At 46.9% G+C, this 20390-nt stretch overlaps 1 long non-coding RNA gene across 1 annotated transcript in view; it reads left to right on the top strand.

Annotated features, from left to right (window-relative positions):
- The window catches only part of LOC138850608 (uncharacterized), a 57887-nt gene that overhangs the window by 15126 nt on the left and 22371 nt on the right, over positions 1–20390 (top strand). The gene's annotated exons all lie outside the window — the stretch shown is intronic.

The raw sequence follows: 20390 nt of genomic DNA on the forward strand, positions 1-20390 counted from the left end.
CAATCATTAATGGTAAATGATTAAATCAGTTACACTGACCCAATGAAATCTCCATGGAAACCCTGGACCATGGATTTCAGAGATCTCCCAAATTGGTGCACACACCCACGTGTTGGGAGGGTGGCACACCCCATGTCCACAAGGACAGCTGCTTCTGAATTTGAGATCCTTCTGGATCTTGCCCTGTGTATTTCCTCACCTGTCTATTCTTTGTGTCTCTAAGGATATTCTTTATAGTAAATGAAGAAGAGTAAATCAAGTGTTTCCTTGATTCCTTGATTCCGTGAGCCCTTATAGCAAATCATTGAATGCAAGGAGGGGCTGGTGAATACCCCTGGTTTGCAGGCAAATGGGTAATGGTTGTGGCTCACTTGGGGACTCATGACTCATTACTGGTATCTAAAGTAGGAGTAGCTTTGTGGGACTGAGCCTCTGACAGGTGGGGCTGAGCTAACTCTGGGCTCTTAGTGCCAGAAGTGAGTATAGGACTCCCAGCTAGTGTTGGAGAGTGTTGGAGAATATTGGAGAATGACTTGGTTTGGAAAACCCACCCCCACATTCAGTAACTGAAGTATTGCCGGTGGAGAAATGGTTTTTCTTACACTGTCTTACAGAGTTGTTGTTGTTGTTGCTGCTGCTGCTTTGTTGTTGTTTGTTAGTTCTTTGAGCAAGCCAAGTCAGGATGCCAGGACAGTCTACCTGAACAAAACATACTGCCCTCAAACTAGCCCAGCTTCTGGATTGTGTCAGGAACTAGAGAGTAACTTTATGTGAGGAAACTACCAAGAGACTCTAAAAAGTTCACAGGGGTGCTGGTGCCATGACATAGGGGTAAAACTGCCACCTGTGAGCCAACATCCCACAGGGGCACTAGTTCAAGTCCCAGATGCTCTACTTCTGATCTGCCTCCCTGCTAATGTACCTCCCTGGGAAAGCAGCAGAAGATGGCCCTAGTCCTTGGGCTGCTGGAGACCTGGAAGAAGCTCCTGGCTCCCGGCTTCAGATTGGCACAGCTTCAGCTTTTGTGACCATTTGGGGACTGAACCAGTGGACAGAGGTGCTCTCTCTCTGTCTCTCCCTCTCTCACTTTGTAACTCTGCCTTTCAAATAAATAAATCTTTTTTTTTTAAAAGTTGATGGAAAATGGAATGAAAAATGAGTTTATTTTGGCACATTTTTAGACTTCATGTAGTTTTATCATACTATTGTTATCTCATGAACTCTTCAAAGACTGACTGGTGAAGAAATCACACAGTGTCACACTGGTGTCAAAGCATTAGACTGTTGATCTGTCATCATGGTGTTGGAAAACTTCTTTCCCTTTTGGGAGTTGGCAGGACATTTCAACAAGAAAACTGAACTCAATACAGAGAGGTTTAGAGTGTGTGTGTGTGTGTGTGTGTGTGTGTGTATAGCAAGTGAGTGGATGCATAGTTTGAAAGAGCCGACTTCTAACATAGAGGAGTGACTGTTGGTTTAGGCTACATGCAGTCTTTGAGCTCATGTAAGTTGGGCTTGCCTTACCAGAACACTTTGCGAGCTTAGCACCTACGTGGGATGGTTCTTTCCTTCCTTCTGACTGTCGGTGCTCAGTTGTGCCTTTCAAAGGAGCTTGAGAAGTGAGGTCAGTCTTTTGTTCCCATGTTCTTCTGAGTCTGCCTGATACATTCTGGGTGGTGCTGTTGTGAGATGGTTAAGTAGGTCAGGTTTTGGATAATTCTTCATATTTCTTTTTGTAAAAAGTCATGTGAAACTTGTCAGACTCAACATGGAGTCACTTATGTCAACTGTAACAGGAGTAAATAAATAAAACTGGGAGGTTCTGAAGGCAGAGTTCTCATGCATGACTTGCATAACAGTTACTATCACAAAACATTCTGCCAGAACTAGAGCTTGCAAAGAGGCCATCACAACCTTATACAAGAAGTACTTTTACAAGGACATCTGCTCAGCAACTGTCCATTCAACCTGGGCTAACGTCACCCTGGTTGTTAATCAAATCTTTGTGTCCAAAGATTATTGCTTCAAAATATCTGATGTAGTATTCCTCATTTTTTGCCTTTAAAAACTTGCCATCATGTGCAGTTCCCTAGCAATGCTCTGCTATTCCCAAATAAATGCCATTATTTTTTGGAGAACTTTTCCTGTATCTGTTTTTATTTATTTGAAAGGCAGAGTTGCAGAGAGGCAGACACACACACACACACACACACACACACACAGAGAGAGACAGACAGACAAAAAGAGAGAGAGAGAGATCTTCCATCCGCTGGTTCATTTCCCAGATGGCTGCAATGGTCAGAGCTGGGCTGATACAAAGCCAGGAGCCAGGAGCTTCTTCCTGGTCTCCCACGTGGGTGCAGGGGCCTAAGGACTTGGGGCCATCTTCTACTGCTTTCCCGGCCACAGCAGAGAGCTGGATTATGGGATGCCGGCCCTGCAGGCAGCGGATTTACCTGCTACACCACAGTGTTGGCCCCTCCCTGATTTGTTTTTTAAATGGACACTTTTAAGCATCAGATAAAATATTGAAAATGTGTAATGCCTGAGGTCAGAACTGTAATGCGAAGTACAACCAGATCTGTCCTAAGAATGCCCACGGGAGGTGAGCTGCTTGATGAAAATGTGCATGGTATTAGAGACTCCCCAGTGCAGACAAAATGAGCTTCCATTAGAAGGTGGGCAATTTGAGTTATGTAGGGATCTAAACTGAGCGTGGAGCTAGTCACACTGCTTCACACGGATGTTCCCAATTCTGCCACTGACTCCCCTTCTCTGCTTGCCTTTCCCTCTGAACTCCGTCATCACCCTTAGACACTTGCTGCATACAAGCAAGAGGGAATGGTGCTATAGACATGGTGTAAGTCACCCACTGTGCCGAGGACTTTACAGGAATTATTCATTCATCACATATGTGCTGAGGGCCTGCTACACTCTAGAAAGTGCTCCAGGTCCTGAGGATTAAAATAAACCACCAACCCCTGCCTCCATGGAAACAACATTCCGAAGGGAGATAAAGACAATTTTTTTTTTTTTTTTTTGACAGGCAGAGTAGGCAGTGAGAGAGAGAGACAGAGAGAAAGGTCTTCCTTTTTTCCGTTGGTTCACCCTGCAATGGTCGCTGCGGCTGGTGCGCTGTGGCCGGCACACCACGCTGATCCGATGGCAGGAGCGGATTCTGCTGAAAACCACCCCGCCCCGTGACCCAGAACACACATAACACTGTTATTCTCATTTCACAGATAAAGAAGTACAGGCTTAGAATCCAAAATCTTTTCTCAGGAATAGACATATTCTTTTTTTTTTTTGACAGATAGAGTTAGACAGAGTGAGAGAGAGAGAGAGAAAGGTCTTCCTTCCTTTGGTTCACTCCCCAAATGGCTGCTATGGCCGGCACTGCGCCGATCTGAAGCCAGGAGCCAGGTGCTTCCTCCTGGTCTCCCATGGGGTGCAGGTCCCAAGCACTTGGGTCATCCTCCACTGCCTTCCTCGGCCACAGCAGAGAGCTGGACTGCAAGAGGAGCAACTGGGACAGAAGCCGGCACCCCAACCGGGACTAGAACCCAGGGTGCCAGCAATGCAGGTGGAGGATTAGCCTAATGAGCCCCGGTGCCGGCCAGGAATAGACATATTCTTAACAATTCACGTGTTAGAGTGGATCTCACTCCAAAGTATTTGCACTGTCTTCCTTTTTAAAATTTATTTGGAAGTCAGAGTTACACAGATACACAGAGAGAAAAGGAAAGGGAGAGAAGGAGAGGTCTTCCATCCTTTGGCTCAATCCCCAATTGACCGTAACGGCTGGAGCCTCACCTGTCTGAAGCCAGGGGCCAGGAGCTTCTTTTGTGTCTCCCACGTGGGTGTTTGGGCCCAAAGACTTGGGCCATCTTCCACTGCTTTCCCAGGCCACAGCAGAGAGCTGGATCGGAAGTGGGGCAGCTGGGACTTGAACTGGTGCCCATATGAGATGTCGGCATTGCAGGCAGCAGCTTTACCCGCTATACTACAGCATCAGCCCCTTGCACTGACTTCCTAGCAGGACACTGTCAAGCAATTTGTACACAGTTCAGGGATTTTGACACGAAGGGGTATGCTGAAGGTGGAGGCTGGGAAAGTTCCTTCTCTTGGGGCTCCTCCATACACAATGCCTTGGTTGGCTGCTTTTACTCAAATTGCTTTCCTTTTGTTCTAGAACAAACCTCTGCCTGAAGCTAGGCAGGGCTCCAGGACTACAGGACAGACTTGTCTGTTTTTATTTCAAACAGTATTCTTATTTTTTTAAAATAGTTGTTCGTTTATTTGATAGGCAGAGTTACAGAGAGGCAGAGGCACAGAGAGAGAGGTCTTCCGTCCTCTGGTTCACGCTTGAGTTGGTCACAATGGCTGGAGCCAGGAGCCAGGAGCCAGGAGCTTCCTCCAGGTCTCCCCCATGGGTGCAGGAGCCCAAGGACTTGGGTCATCTTCCACTGCTTTCCCAGGCCATAGCAGAGAGCTGGATCAGAAGTGGAGCAGCCGGGATCCGAACAGGCACCCATATGGGATACTGGCACTGCAGGTGGCAGCTTTACCCACTATGCCACAGCACTGGCCCTTCAAATAGTATTCTTTAGAATAGTTTTTGTTTTACAGCCTGAGCAGAAAGTACAGAGTTCCCATATACTTCCTGTACTGTTGACATCTCACTAGAATGGGCTTTCAAAACTTCCTTTTATTTACTTGAGATGGGGGGTGGGGAGAGAGAGAGAGAGAGAGAGAGAGAGAGAGAGAGAAAGAAACAAGCACTCCCATCTACTGGCTCACTCACTCCCTACGTAGCTGCGACCTCTGGGACTCAGCTGGCTGAAGCTGGGATCTAAGAACTCAGGAGGCTCTGACATGGATGGCTGGAACCCAGCTATGGGAGCCATCACGCTGTCTCCTAGGGTCTTCCTTAGTAGGAATGTGGAGTCAAACCCACGTGCTCCAAAATGGGCTGTGGTAGTCTCACCTGCTAGGCTAAGCACCTGCCCATATCACTGACTGCTATTCACAAGTTTAAATTCTTCCCTCCTGCTCCTCTTGCACATTCCCATCTGGGCTGCACGTTGCTATGGGTTACTTAGAGGAACCTGGGAACCACAGGCACGCCGTGCTGGGCGTTAAGGGCCTACCACTCTCCCTCTTACAGAGGGCTCATAAGGACAAGGAGGAAACAGGACAGACAGAGGTGCCGGCTCCGGGAGCTTTCAGGGCTGGGGCTGCTGCTGGGCGGACGGCCATCCCTGCCTGGCCCCGTCCACTCAGACAACACCTTTCCAGTGGAGGCCACGGAGTCTTTTCTAGGAATTCTCGGCCTGGGACTTCCCCGCTGCTTTTGCGTTTCTCGTCCAGAGCTGGCTCACCTTGCCCTGCAGGCTCGCCTAAAAACTCCGCTTTAATACTGAGCCTCGACTGGCTGAGTCACAGCTTACGTCACCCTTTGGTCTCCGACTTTGAGACCGGTTGCCTTGCTCTGTGGCTGGGAGGAAGCGGCCTCCAGCCAGACACCCACACCTTCAGGCGGAGCCCCTTCTGAGACGCAGCTGGGTGGAAATGTGTCATTGCCGGCGCGGCAGGAGGGGGAGCATCCTGGGGGGGAGGGGCGAGAGCATGCCTGAGTCCAGAGCAGGCCTCGGAGGGCGCTTGCTTTTTGACTGACAAGGAAGTGACGTCATTGAGGGGGCTTTCCTTCTGAAGCACCGGGTTGACGCGGCACCTGGGGATGAGAAAGAGTGAGCTCAGGTCCAGCTTCTCTGACTTTTCACAGGCCCTTGAGGGAAGGAGGGGAGGGTGTCCTGTGCCAAATGGGCCTAACGTCTGGCGTCCCGGGCTCCCTGGCCCAGCAGCACTGGCTTTACCTTGGGAAGGTGCCCTGTAGGAGCCCCCCTTCCAGGGCAGAGTAGGGCTTTGCTGGTCTGCTTGGGTCCGTAGGGAAAGTCACAGGTCCCACTGTGACTTTCAAGAAGCCTCGATGGCTTGGACTTTATGAGCTCCTTCCTTGGTTAAAAACAAATTCTGTTTTACAGCAGTGTTGGTACAAAGATGAATACAATCGAGGCTGACTCCTCCTATCAGCCTTGTTCACTTTTCTTGCAATTTGAGAGAAACCAAAATGCAAACGTTCTGTGGGCTTCCTAAAGCACCCTGGGCTGAGGCTGTCTGCGGCTTCTGTACCTAATGGATACTCAGGCCGTGAAGTCACCGGGACGGTCAGGGTTCCCCTCGCCTTCAGCACGGAAGGCCCCCACGCTCACTTTGCCCATCCGCGGTGCTTTGTCAGCGATCAGGCTAAGCAAACCAGCACAGACCCCCACGGCTGTCTTGTACTAAGACAGAGGGCATATCAGAGGCGGGCGGGCACAGGGAACTGGGACCCAGGCACTGCAGGAGCAGGGATCTAGCAGCCTTGGATGAGCACTGCTGCCTCCCGCGCCAGGGCCAGACCCGCTGCATTTACTCCTCAGAAATAGGACAGTGCTTCTTCGTTTGTCTGCTTCTGCCACATTCTTAGAAATCTACTTAAAATAACGAAGGACTGTCTTCACAGCCCTCCCCGGCTGTCCTTGTTTTCCATATGTACTGAGACCCACAATCACCCCGTCCTGCCCCACACAGTCCGGAACTCCAGCAAAATAGTCTGCCGGGACCCACGCTGACACCCACTCTCCTCCATCTCTGCGTCCAAGTTCAAGGCCCGTTACCCAGATAGCTCACTTGGAAAATACACAATCTCTTCTGTAGGCTCTAAATCTCAATCAGTACCAGGAGGAGAAGGGGAAAATGTTAATTAATCAAATCTCCAAACGTCAGAGCATACATTGTTCCAGTCCTGAACATACCTGGAAGTGAAATACGAGAACAGAGGTGGGAGAGTGCCGCCCTTGTGGCAGAGGCGCGCCAGGGAGAACTGGGGCAACATCTGCTTGGTTCTCTGAGAAGCAGAATGTCCAGCGAGGCGTGCAGAATGGGAATGCCACGGTTGGCCCAGGAAAACGTCGTTTCTTTCCTTTGGAAGAGGACAGAGACTGAGACAGCAGGACTCTCACCACTCACGGAAAATACCAGGCCCAGCGTGATGCTCACATTTGACCAGACCACCCAGAGAAGTACCAGACCTTGGGCGCCACGTCCCTGACAAAGTTGTGTGAGTCTCAGGTGGGGTCCAGTTTTATCTGTGTAAATTACTCTACTTTGTTCTATGCCTGTCTCCCTCCCTCCCCTCCTCCTTCCCACCCACTCTTCCATCTTCATGGGAAGTGGAGTACATAGAATAGACTTCATTTTAATTGATTCTGAAAATCTTCTAAACTCTCAGATCCACCATTAGGTATTATTATTTTCACTGGTCAGGATGACAGCCATTGACACAGAGTCTGAAGACGGGTCTGAGTCAGTAAAGCCTTGGGAAGTATCCTTAAACTTGGTTATGGGGCCAGGGCTGTGGCACAGCAAGCTAAGCTGCCACCTGTGACACTGGCATCCCAGATGGCACAGGTCCAAGTCCTGGCTGCTCCACTTCCATTCCAGCTCCTTACTAATGCACCTGGGAACAGCCCAAGTCTCTGGGTCCCTGCACCCACATGAGAGATGAATGAAGCTCTTGGCTCTTGGCTTTGGCCTGGCCCAGGCCCAGCCATTGCCGCCATCTGGGGAGTGAACCAGCAGATGGAAGATCTCTCAGAGGCAGAAGAATTTCAGATTAATTGAAATTTCTGGTTATTTGGTCTCCAGTTAAAGTTTTCCTTGTCACATTCCTCTTTCCGTTTCCAGATACTAAAGCAAAGAAAAACAAAACAAAACAACTTTTCTGTGTTGAGATATCTATTTTTACAAATCGTCCACATATCTGGCTGTGAGATCATCATCATATGCACAGTTATCTCTGGTTGAAAACCTTTATCTTGATTAATTGAGGTACTTATCTGCTACGAACAGCAGGAAGGAGTTTCTAGACAGGACTCTAAAGTCCCTTGGCCTCTCTAAAACTCTGCTGTCCGCAAGTCTAGACTAGTAGATGCCTGCCACAACTTAATTATTTTATCTGTAACAGAAGTGTAGAAACTACATACTTTTCAATTACTACTGTTATAACCTAACAATACCAACATAATTAACAACCTTCATAAAAATATGCTTTTCTACTTTAAATGTTACAGATTTACATCATAGAACATTACTAAATAGAGAGAAACATAAAGAAAACATTAAATATCACCCATAATCACACTACTAGGTAATAAACACTATTACCATTTTAACGAATAGTCCTCAAATATTTTTCTATTCATATAATTTTAAAAACCTTTATTTATTTATTTATTTATTTATTTATTTATTTGAGAGACAGAGAGAGAACTTCCATTTGCTGGGTCATTCCCCAAATGCACACAACAGCCAGACTGCGCCAACTGATTCTAGGAGCCAGGAACTCCATCTGGGTCTCTCACATGGGTGGCAGGAACCCAACCACTTCAGCACTAGCAGAAATGGAATCAAGAGTGTAGTGGGACTCAAACCAGGCACTCCAATACAGAACATGGACATCTTAACCAACATCTAACTCACCAAATGCATTTCCAGTCATGTAGTTCTTTTTAAAATACAGAACTAACGTATTCTAATAGGGAGTTGATGTTTTCCACTAAAACATGTATCACATTTACTTCCTCTGTGCAGTTAAGTATTCCTAGGCAACATGATGTTTCATGGCTACCCAGTGCTCGGTTGTATAGATGTACCATAATTTATTTAAGGATTCCCCTGTTGGGAACTACAGTTGTGTTGTTTGCTTTTCACTGTTACGTGTAACACCAACATTGATAGCCTGTGCATAAATCTTTGCAAGAGTCCCTAATTACTCCTAATGGAAAATTCCCAGAAATGGAATACTGGCTGCCAGAGCTTAAACAATTTCAATTCTTGTGTTACACATCCTGCCAAACCAGCCTGTAGAAAGGATGTACCAGTTTATTCTCCTAAAGTCACTTAAGAGAGTGATTGTTCATCTGTTGCCTCAACAATGCCCAGTCTTCAAGATCAAATTTCACCAATTTGACAGCTGAAAAATTGGAATTGTCATTTGCATCAGAATTTCCTAGGATACTCTTGAGGTTGTATACTGTTTCACATGTGTGGTTGGTCCTCCAATGCTGTCTGCTCAGTTGTCTACCCTACATGTTAGCTTTCACTTGTCAGTTTGTAGGTAAGCTGACTGGTCGACGGTTTCTACCTTCAGATCATTTTCTTTTTCTTTTTTTTTTTTTAATGATTTTTATTTATTTAATTGAGAGGTAGAATTAGAGAGAGAGAGAATAAGAGAGAGAGAGAGAGAGAGAGAGAGAGTCTTCCTTTTGCTTGTTCATTCTCCAAATGGCCGCAATGGCAGGAGCTGGGCTAATCCAAAGCCAGGAGCTAGGAGCTTCTTCCTGGTCTCCCACATGGGTGCAGTGACCAAAGTACTTGGGCCATCTTCTACTGCTTTCCCAGGCTGCAGTAGAGAGCTGGATCGGAAGTGGAGCAGCGGGGACTCGAACCGGCACCATATGGGATGCCGGCACTGCAGGTGGCAGCTTTACCAGCTACAGCACAGCGCCAGCACCCCCAGATCATTTTCAAAAATGAATTTGATGGCAATGTGTGGCATGTGTTTTACATGCTTCCTTTTTTGTCACCTTCTCTAAGGAGGTCATTTAAAGTGAAGGCACGCTGAAAACTGGCCAAATTAGTTTCCTTTCAAATTCGTGTTCTTCTTAATCTACTCATGTAATTACTCTGTTTTGAAATTTTGCAGTGACCTTTTCTCACCTTTCCAATGAAAACAAAACATACTAGAAAAAAGCCACCATAGTACATCTCATCTAGAGTCTCATTGCCCAATACAGTGGCCACTTAGCTACATGTGGCCATTTAAATTTAATTCTAAAACACAAAAAGAAATGAAAATTTCAGCTCCTCACTTGTTCACTTGCTGCAGGTGGCTAGTGAGTACCTTTTAGGACAGCACAGGTGTGGAACTCTCCATCATCATAGGACACTTCTGGACATCACTGAAAACAGATTTGACCTGCTCCCTTGCACAGATCCCAGCCCCTGTATGCCCTTCTTTGGCTCATTCTCACTTGTTCTGCAGCATGGAGTTCCCACGTCACCTACTCTGGTGAAGCCTTTCCCAACTGCTTACATACCCTAGACTGGATTACCACACCAGACATATGGTACCCACTACAGTCCTATGGGCACTTGTCCATGGGTCCTTGTCCCTCACCAGCTCATTGAAGGAACATATGTGTTTTTACACTCTTTTTTTTTTTTTAAGAATATTATTTATTTGAAAGTCAGAGAGAGAGAAGGAAAGGCAGAGAGAGAGAGAGGTCTTCCATCCACTGGTTCACTCCCCATTTGGCTGCAATGGCTGGAGCTGTGCTGATCTGACGTGAGGAGCCAGGAGCTTCTTCTGGATTTCTCATATGGTTCATGGGCCCAAAGACTTGAGCCATCTTCTTCTGCTTTCCCAGGCCATATCAGAGAGCTGGATTGGAAATAGAGCAGCCGGGACTCAAACCGGCGCCCATATGGGATGCTGGCACTGCAGACAGCAGCTTTACCCACCACACCACAGTGCTGCCCCCCCCCTTTTTTTTTTCTAAAATATTGTGTTTTTGCACTCTGACTCCGCAGTTCCCAGATTAGTTTGTGAAAATTAGACAGAGTTTGGTGTATGTTGACTAAATGGGTTATCTACCATTTGTATCCTCCTGTGCAACGGCAATGTTTTCTTAAACATTTTTATTTTAAAGATTTATTTGAAAGTCAGAGTTGCACACAGAGAGAGGAGAAACAGAGACAGAGTGATCTTCCATCCGCTGGTTCACTCCCCAGACAAATGCAATGGCCAGGGCTGGGCCAAAGCCAGGAGTCAGGAGCTTCATCTGTGTCTCCCAGGTGGGTAGCAAGTGCCCAAACTCTTGGGCCACCCTCCACTGCTTTTCCCAGGCCACCGGCAGGGAGCTGGATCTGAAATGGAGGAGCCAGACATAAACTTGCACCCATAGGGGATGCTGACATTCTAGGTGGGGGCTTAGCCAGCCAAGCCACAATGCCAGCCCCAAGAAAATTACTTATTTTATTTGAAAGGCAGACACATAGATAGACAGATAGACACAGGTGGAAAGAGGTCTCCCATTTGCTGGTTCACTCCCCAAATGCCTGCAACAGTTGGGGTTGGGTCAGGTCAAAGTCAGGAGCTGGGAACTCAATATAGGTCTCTCATGTGGGTGGCAGGGACACCAGTACTTGGGCCATCACCTCGGTGCACATTAGCCGGAAGCCAGAATTGAGGGCAGAGCTGAAACTTGAGCCTAGGTACTCTGACGTGGATGTGGGCCTTCCAAGCACATTTTAACCACTGAAGCAAATATCTACCCCATGACAATCCCCCCAACTTTTCAAGAATGAAAAAACAAGGATGGGCATTTGGCCTAGTGGTTAGAACACCCATATTGCATATCAGAGGGTTGGGGTTCAATACCAGCCTCTGGCTCCCAACTCCAGCTTCCTGCTTATACAAACTCTGGAAAGCAGCGGTGATAGTTCAGGTAATTGTTTTTCTGCTACTCATATGGGATACCTGGATTTAGTTCTCATTTCCAGCTCTGATCTTGGCCTAGCCTTTACTGTCATGGACATTTGTGAATAAACCAATAGATGGGAGCTCTCTCTCTTTGTCTCTTTCTGTCTTTCAAATAAATTTTAAAAATGAAAATAAAAACAAAAGGTGCAAAATATTTATATTAGGAATAACACAATGATTAATCCTAATAAAATGATGAAATACATGGATTTGCTTTCTTGAGCTGCCTCACAATGGACAGTTCCATGACAATACTAACCTTCCCCTGTTGAAATGCGTATGTGTTGTCTTATACGTCAATGCATATAAATCACTGGAATGGTCACAAACCATGTCTTCCCAGTAATTCTCACCAAGCAGCACAGCCTGCGTAATAGCTGCTCTTTTCTCCTTGGTCTCCCTGGGTCTCTCAGGAGTCTTCATCCCATGTTCCTTCTACAGTGATAGCACATTTACTGGCAGACTGTGCACTTGTGAGTACTAGAGCCAGGGTACGTTTGTTCCTTTTAAATAAAAAGTAATCAAAATCAATATATCTGTCTTAGAGGAAAAACTTTACAGTACTGGTACAAAAGTAAAGGGAAACCCACTCAGAATCCAGCCACTGTCCGAGTCCCGCTGCTTGCGTTTTCATGTATAGCTACCCCCTCTTTATATATATAACATATATTTATATAAATATATATATTATATAAAATGTTTCTTGGAAAAATGACAGCACATTGTACTTCACTTTTTGTTTACTTTTTCAGTGAACACATCATAAGCTTATACATCAATAAATGTGCTTGTAACATTTGTTTTTCTGCTAGAATGGACTTAAGAGTGAAATGGTGACTGTGGAGGCCTGGACGCTGTGTGGGCTGTGAGGATGTCCTACAGCTGGTTCCCTTCTTTCTTTAAAAAAAAGAAAAGTTTATTTATTTCAAAGACAAAGTGACAGGGAAAGGGGAAGGGAAGGAGAGAGAGAGAGAGAATGAGAGAGCGTATATGTGTTTCCATCCTCGGGTTCACTCCCCAAGTGCTAGGTCAGACCAAAGTCAGGAGTCTGCAGCTCTATCCAGGTCTCCTGTGTGGGTGACAGGGACCCAAGTACTTGAGCCATCATCTGCTCCCTCCCAGGATGCTTTAGCAGGGAGCAAGATGGGAAGCAGAACAGCCAGGACTTGATCCCAGGCTCTCCAAAATGCATTGCAGTCATCCCAAGCTTCGACTTAACCCACTGCACCACGATGCCCGCCCTCAGATAACATGACTCTTCAGTGGAAGCTCTGCTGTGACCAAGAAAACATCGACTGTACCTTAACAAGGAGTGAACTTTCCACCTCAGGGCCATTGTAAGAAAAGTGATTAATGATCCCATCGTTTGCCTCTCCCTGTAGATGAGATCCTGTGTGGGAATCAGTGCCGGGAGGTGATGCCCCTCCTTCAGAATCAAGTCTGTCAGCACTGACCAGATGTTCTTTGATTTTTGATGTGATTGATAACCACATGGAAATCTGCATTGTTTAAACCCCATTCAGTGCAAGTACTCACCCTATAAGAAAAGTGGAAGACCAGTAATCAAACTTGGGGAACATTTAGCTCAGGCAACCAATTGGTTGTTTTCAGGTTTAAATCTTTAGTTTGACTTGCTGAATAAACTTTAACTTTGATTTTCCAATCAGAATCTGATTATTTCAGTTGATATCAGTATTTACTGTAAAACTGTATCATGTTTTTAAAAAGCATGATTTTTTAAAGAAGATTTATTTCTTTATTTGAGAAGCAGAGTTACAGACACAGGGGGAGAGAGAGAGACAGAGAAAGAGAGAGAGAGATCTTTCATCTGCTGGTTCACTTCTCAAATGACATCAATGGCCAGAGCTAGGCCAATCTGAAGCCAGGAGCCAGAAGATTCTTCTGGGTCTCCCACATGAGTGCAGGAACCCAAGCACTTGGGCCATCTTCCACTGATTTTCCATGCCACCAGCACAGAGCTAGAACAAACACACCAAATCAGTGAGTCCAGGGTGTCTCCAAGTCCAGCAAGCCAGTCTGAGGCAAAGCTTACCTGCTAATGCTTTCTTTGGGAGGTGCAATGCAGGGTTGCAAAAATACAGAAAAGGAAAATCCAGGCAGGGAAGGAGGAAAGTGAATATTCACTACCAAGTTGTTCACAGTTTCATGATAAAACATCCCTGGTGGGACTCACCAAACCACTGAGCCTGGGAAGGATCCCCTGGAGGGAGAGGAGTGGGCGTGGAATTTATCTGCCAGATGTCTTGGGTCTCCTCTCTGTCTTTAGTCCAAGTCCAGCCCATGGGCATGAACTTCCCCTCAGTTCCTAGTTGTGTCACTGTATCCCCCTGGGTAGGCACTGCAGACTCGTACTCATAACTGTAGCACTTCCTCTGTGTCTGAGCATGAGGGAGGAGTCAAGGGCCCAGAGGTGGGGCCAGAGATGCTGTGCCCGCTCTGTGGCAGGGACCGAGGCAGGGGCTGCAGACTCCACTCGGCAGAGGTGCTCTCTGAGGAGATGGATGCCCGGGAGCTTCTCCACCAAGGCTTTCCCACCATGCCCACCAAAGACCTTGGTTTTGAGAACCAAGGGATTCAGCAGAGGGCCTGTCCATATGTTCCACACTACCGAGAAGGGCAGGGCAGGAATGAAGCTTTGCAAAGAATGGGAAAAGGAAATTAAGGTCTGTGGGCAAGAAAGCTCCACCTTCCCTCTGGGGACAGAAAAAGAGCAAGAGGTCAGACGGGGACACTCACTGCGGCGGAGCCACGGCTCCCTCCACACCTCCTGCTTGGGCCTATCCAGCCCACACAGCTCCACGCAGGCAGCCAGGGCTCACCTGATGAGCAGCCTTCAAAAATACAGGGACAAGCCTGTGAGCATCTTCGATGCCCCAAGATGGATGGCACCTCAACACTGAACACACCAGCACAACAAGGGGCAGTGGCAGTGGGAGGAGGCGGGCTTTGCCCTGAGAATGACACTTAGAGTCTAAGCTACTTGAGTGGTTCCTTTTATAACTTTCCAGTCTCTAAACAGGGCAAATTTTCTGCAATCAGCTGGAGTTTTTGTGCATAAGCCAGTGGATAGAGTGTCTCTCTGTCTCTCTCTTCCCTTTCCAAATACAATGAAATAATGTTTAATTTTGCAATAATTGTAGCAAAGCAAAGGAAGTAAGTAGGTGGGAAAAAAGAGGAAGAGACGGGACCAAAGAGAACGGGGCTGCTGGGGATTTCCCTGAGGCCTGTGATGCCAAGGACAAGTTGCAGCAACACAGTCATGACTGTAAGGTGCATCATGCACAGCAAAATTTGCTCTGGGCACTGTTAATCTGGCAACTCTGGGCTTCTATCTGCAGCCTTTGGTTTCCTACAAGACCAGATGGCAGTTGTTTACCAGGATGTGAAAACAGAGAGGACGGTCTCGGAATCTTTAAGATTGTCCTGACTTTGAATATACCTGAGGATGGGTTTACTGCCTTTCTCAGTGTCGCACTGTCACAAAGATGAAACAAAGAGCTTTGTGGCATGGATAGCATACACCAAGCACCCTCAGGCCGACCCTGACCCTAACCTGTCTCCCCATGTTTTCCAGTGGCCCATGACCATTGGAAAGAGCGTTGCGGTCTTTCAAGCCTCAGCCCCCACCGATAAAGCTCTTTCCTTGAGGTCCTCATACTTCTGCTTGGGGATCCACTCTGCATGAACTTGCAGCTCAGTTTCCCCTCCTGAAACCTTTTGTATGGCTGGGTTACTTGGGCTCCACCTCTCCTTGTGTCCCTACTATAGAAGAACGTCAAAGTTACTTCTTTTTTTAAAAAATTAACTTTATTTATTTGAAAAACAGAGTTACAGAGAGAGTTAGAGACACAGAGAGAGAGAGAGGTCTTCCATCTGCTGCTTTATTCCCCAGATGGTCACAATGGCCAGAGCTGAGCCAACCCAAAGCCAGGAGCCAGGAGCTTCTTCCAGGTCTCTCATGTGGATGCAGGGGACCAAGGACCTGGGCCATCCTATGCTGCTTTCCCAGACACATTAGAAGGGAACTGGATAGGAATTACAGCAGCTAGGACTTGAACGGGCACCCATATGGGATGCCGGTGCTGCAGGCCGAGGCTTTAACCTGCTGTACCACAGTGCCGGCCCTAAGGTTACTTCTCATAACACATTGTAGATATTTGTACATTGTAGATATTTGAACCTGTGCTTTTCTTTTCCTATTAGATTATTAGCTCTTTGTAAACAGGAGTCACATTGTTAATTGTTGATCTTGGAAACAGTGTCTGGTACTTGGAGAGTGCTCAGAACATGTTGGTTGGTTGGATCGGCGCAGCTCCGGCTGTGGTGGTCAATTGGGCAGTGAACCAGCAGATGGAAGACGTCTCTCTCTATGTCTCTACCTCTCTCTGTAACTCCATCTTTCAAATAAATTAAATAAAATAAAAGACAACATCTAGCACATTCTAGATGCTAAATAATTATTGTAAAGTGTGTAATCTTGCAGGCTATTTTTATATTATCTAGAGCTCAGTCTATAGTCATCATGACATTAGCAAATTTCTTGAGAGCAAGTATTGATCTAGACCCATCATAAACTTCACACCACAAATCATTGTGGCAGTTTTTGAGATGAGTCCCATTTCGCAGAGGAGGAGAGTGTGTTTCAGGGAGTACGCAATTTGCTCCAGTGCACACATCCAGGAAATGGCAGGAGCAGCCTGTAAACTGTGATCCCAGTGTGTAGCGGTCACACATTACATCATAGGATCCCCTGCACCCAGGTGCTCTGATGATGGTCGGGTTTGGTACCAGCCCTGGGATACATAATATCATAGTGTGCCCTAGGAAGGCCCCAAATAAGAAGGTCCCTAATATCAACAGAGGCTAGATAATTTAAATTAACTTGCCTAAGCAAGTATTAGGTAAAAAAATACAGAGGACTTGAATTCATTGCCCAAAATACTGGTCAGGCCTGGCTTGTGGAGACCTGGAAAGTCAGACTGAGATCCACAGGCTGACTTAGGAATACCATAAGGAAGTTTTTTAAGCTGAGGAGCAGTAAGACCAGAGTGACCTTTGGGGACACAGGTCTAGTGGTAGAGGAGAGGGTGCAGGATGGAAGGACAGGTGGTTATGGGGAATCTCTTTAGGGGCTGTTGTAGTGACCACGGTTATGGTTAGAAGACATTAGCTCACAGACACATCAAGCAGAAACGTCCAGAAGATAGTTGGAGGAGAGAGGTAGAAAAGGAAGTGCTGGGGGCCAGTGCTGTGGCTCACTTGGTTAACCCTCCGCCTGTGGTGCTGGCATCCCATATGGGCGCTGTGTTCTAGTCCTGGTTGCTTCTTTTGCAGTCCAGCTCTCTGCTATGGCCCGGGAGGGCAGTGGAGGATGGCCCAAGTGCTTGGACCCCTGCACCCTCATGGGAGACTGGGAGGCGGCACCTGGCTCCTGGCTTTGGATTGGTGCAGCGCTGGCCGTAGCGGCCATTTGGGGAATGAACCAATGAAAGGAAGACCGTTCTCTCTGTCTCTCTCTCTCTCTCACTGTCTATAACTCTGCCTGTCAGATAAATAAATAAATAAATAATAAAATAAAACTATAAAAAAAGGAAGTGCTAACCCAAGGTAGAAAGCTGGGGGCTGCTACTGAAGGCTGCAGACACAGTCCTGAAAATAAATGAGGTCACCAAGCGTTAGGGTAAGAACAAAGGCTGAGATGTAAACTGGGAGATTTGGTGTATTCTAAGCACAGGGAATGAGGCGCCACTATGAACAGGCAGAGGAGGGGCTTGGAGTAGGCTGGTCAAGCAAGCAATATGGGAACCTGTTGAGAAAAACTTTGGGACGCTACTGTGGTGCCAAGGTTAAGAGCAAGGAGGTAGGTGCCAGGAGAACCAGAACCAAGAAGGCAAGTTAAACTGGCCAGCATTGGAAGTGAGGGTTTTGAGACAGGGACAGTGGGACAGGAAGAGATGAGAGGGATCAGGGAGGGGAGATGGGGGACGGCTGAAGGGCTTCTACAGACCTGGGACTTTAAAGTGGTTTGCATTGCCTTGGTACACGCTCTGCTGTCTCTCCAAACTTTCATTAAAATCTTGACAATGCACAAAAGCCAAGTGTGAGGGAGGAGGGCAGACTGGTCTTGGAAAGGGTAGGACAAGGATCACGTGACGGAATGGTGAGCCTGTAGGATGGCGAGCGGATGAGTGAAGGCATTTGGAAGAACAGAGGTGCAGTCAGCAGCCTGGAGACGTAGGGGGACCAGGAATCCATGAAACTTTGGACAAGACAACAGCTTCCGGAGGGCATTGGATGGTAGGGGATTGACGGGCAGCCAATTTCATATCCTAACAGTCTTAAGGGATCTTCAGTTCCCCTCTGACATCTGCAGTCTGAGTTGATCATTTCTGAATGATCCAAACATGCTGGTGGATTTAGCAAGAGTAAACACCAGTGAGGGAACCCTCAAAGAACTTGCTTGAAAATGCTGGAGGCTGGAGGGAGAACGTGGATGGCAATGCAGCATTACATAGACATAGTTTCTATCAGCCGTCATAGGGCAGGCTGCCCAGCTGCGAGTCATGACTTTAAATTTTCAGCAGGACAGCCTCTCTGGGACTCTTCTGTTCCCTATGCTCATGAGTAATTGTTTCCTAGAAAACTTATTCCAAGCCCTCACTGTTTCTGCAGAGCTGGAGGGAGGTGACCTGGCACGGAAGGTGACTGCGAATGGGATGGGAAGTCTCAGATACCTGTCCTCGCTGCCTGTCCCGGGGAAGTGTCACCAAGGTCACTCTGCGGGGGAGGCAGAAGCTAGGACACTGCCCAGGCTCCTGTGCTGGGGTAAGAAGGGAAGCTGAGGAACTCAGCCAAGACCACCCAAGTGTCTCTGCATCATCACCACAGACAATGATGAGACATTTCCTCTTAGTAATTTGCGCAAATCATTGGCAAAGGGTGTGTGCACAGACTCCCGACTTGGAGCAATTTAGGAAATTTTGGTTTACGTTGAGAAAAACATATGATATGTTAAATGAAATTTGTAAAAGTGACTAGCTGACACCCTGTCAAAAGGTGATTTTTAAAACATAATTCAGTAAAGTGAAATGATGACTTTCTTGTAGATATTTCAGAATGTACATTTTGCCACATTCTCTCAGCTTGTCCAAAGATATGGGGTGAAAAAATAGTTTCTCAGTTTTGTGGCTTTCTGTAGTAATTACAGGATATGCCAACAGCGTATGGAATTCATAAATGACATCGGCCTGTGTGGGTAACTATATTTCTTACTGACTCTGCTAGTAAACACAAAAGCTTGGAATCTCTGCATGTACAACACAGAGATGCCACCGGGTGGCTGGAGAGGTGGCTGAGACCGTGGGACAGATTGCATTTGTCACAGATGGCTACAACCACATCTGCTGTTCTGCATATTCTTACCATGTGACATTGAGGCTCCCCCCAGTAAAAGGTGGGATCAATGTCTTCTCTGTTCCTGCCCCCAAACTGGGCAAGATTTATCACTGACCCAACAAGGAGTGTATGACAGAAGGGAGGTATGTGACTTCAAGGGCAGGCTGGAATGGATAGAGTGGATTAAAGGCTGCAGCATCCTTTCTGTCTCTTGGGACACTCACTTTGAAGCCCTAAGCTATCACCATGAAGCCACTGGGCTGGGAGCAAGCACAGCTCTATGGAGAGGCTGTTCTAGCTGACAGGCCCAGCTGAGCATCCAGCCAACTAGAGTCAAAGCAAGACATGGGAGTGATGATGCCACCAGGTGACTGCAACTCCTAGCTATCAACTCTTCCAGTGGAGGTCCCATTGTGGGTCAGAAATAAGTCGTCTCAATGTGCCCTGGACAAATTCCTTACTCACAGAATCTAAGTGTCTTAAAACAGTTGCTTTATAGCAAACCATCAGTCAACAGGAGAAACCTGTCACAACCCTCAGAAGGAGCCAGCCCTGCAGCAGACACCTTGACCGAGAACCACAGACAGTAGATTTCTGTTTAAGGCCCCAGTGCGTGGTACTTGTTATGGTGGTCCTAAGAGACTCAAATAGTCCTGGTTTCTACATTCACTGGGTCTCGAGCTGTGGAAAGAGGGGTGTGTTATGTCCTTAACCATCATACAAATGTGAGTGCCCTAAATAACGAGGCAGGTAGAAAATGTTAAAGAAATTCTAAATTAATTTCTACATCTTAAAATTCTTTTTAAAAGTCTCGGGGGGCGGGTTGGGGGTAGGTGTTTAACCTCGCGGTTATGATGCGGGTGGGGACATCTGTACCCCACAGTAGCTGGGTTCAGTACCCTGTTCTGGCTTCTGACTCCAGCTTCCTGCCTATGCAGGCCCTGGTGATGGCAGTGATGGCTCCAGCAATCAGGCTCCTGCCACTTGTGTGGGAGGTCTGGATTTTTGGGCCCCTGCCTTCAGCCCAGCTTAGCTGTGGCTGTTATGGGTATTTGGGGTGTGATCCAGCAGATGAGACCTCTGTCTCTCTGCCTTTCAAACTGGGAAAAAAAAAGTTGCAAGGATTTTAATACAAGTAGAGCCCCATTTGGATTTGGATGGACAGGACTGAAAATAAAAGGGGCATTTCTGTGAAAATCTAACACCCTATCTGCACCTGTCTAATCCAAGTATATAGAATAAGTATAATTCTATTACTAATGGGCCTATTTAAAACATTTATAAAGTCCTGGATAATTTTTTTGTATACTCTGCTTTTCCCCCCTGC

This window comes from Oryctolagus cuniculus, chromosome 7 (genome assembly GCF_051225735.1).
Source record: "Oryctolagus cuniculus isolate XC-2025 breed Fujian yellow rabbit chromosome 7, ASM5122573v1, whole genome shotgun sequence".
NCBI classification, from domain to species: Eukaryota; Metazoa; Chordata; class Mammalia; order Lagomorpha; family Leporidae; genus Oryctolagus; species Oryctolagus cuniculus.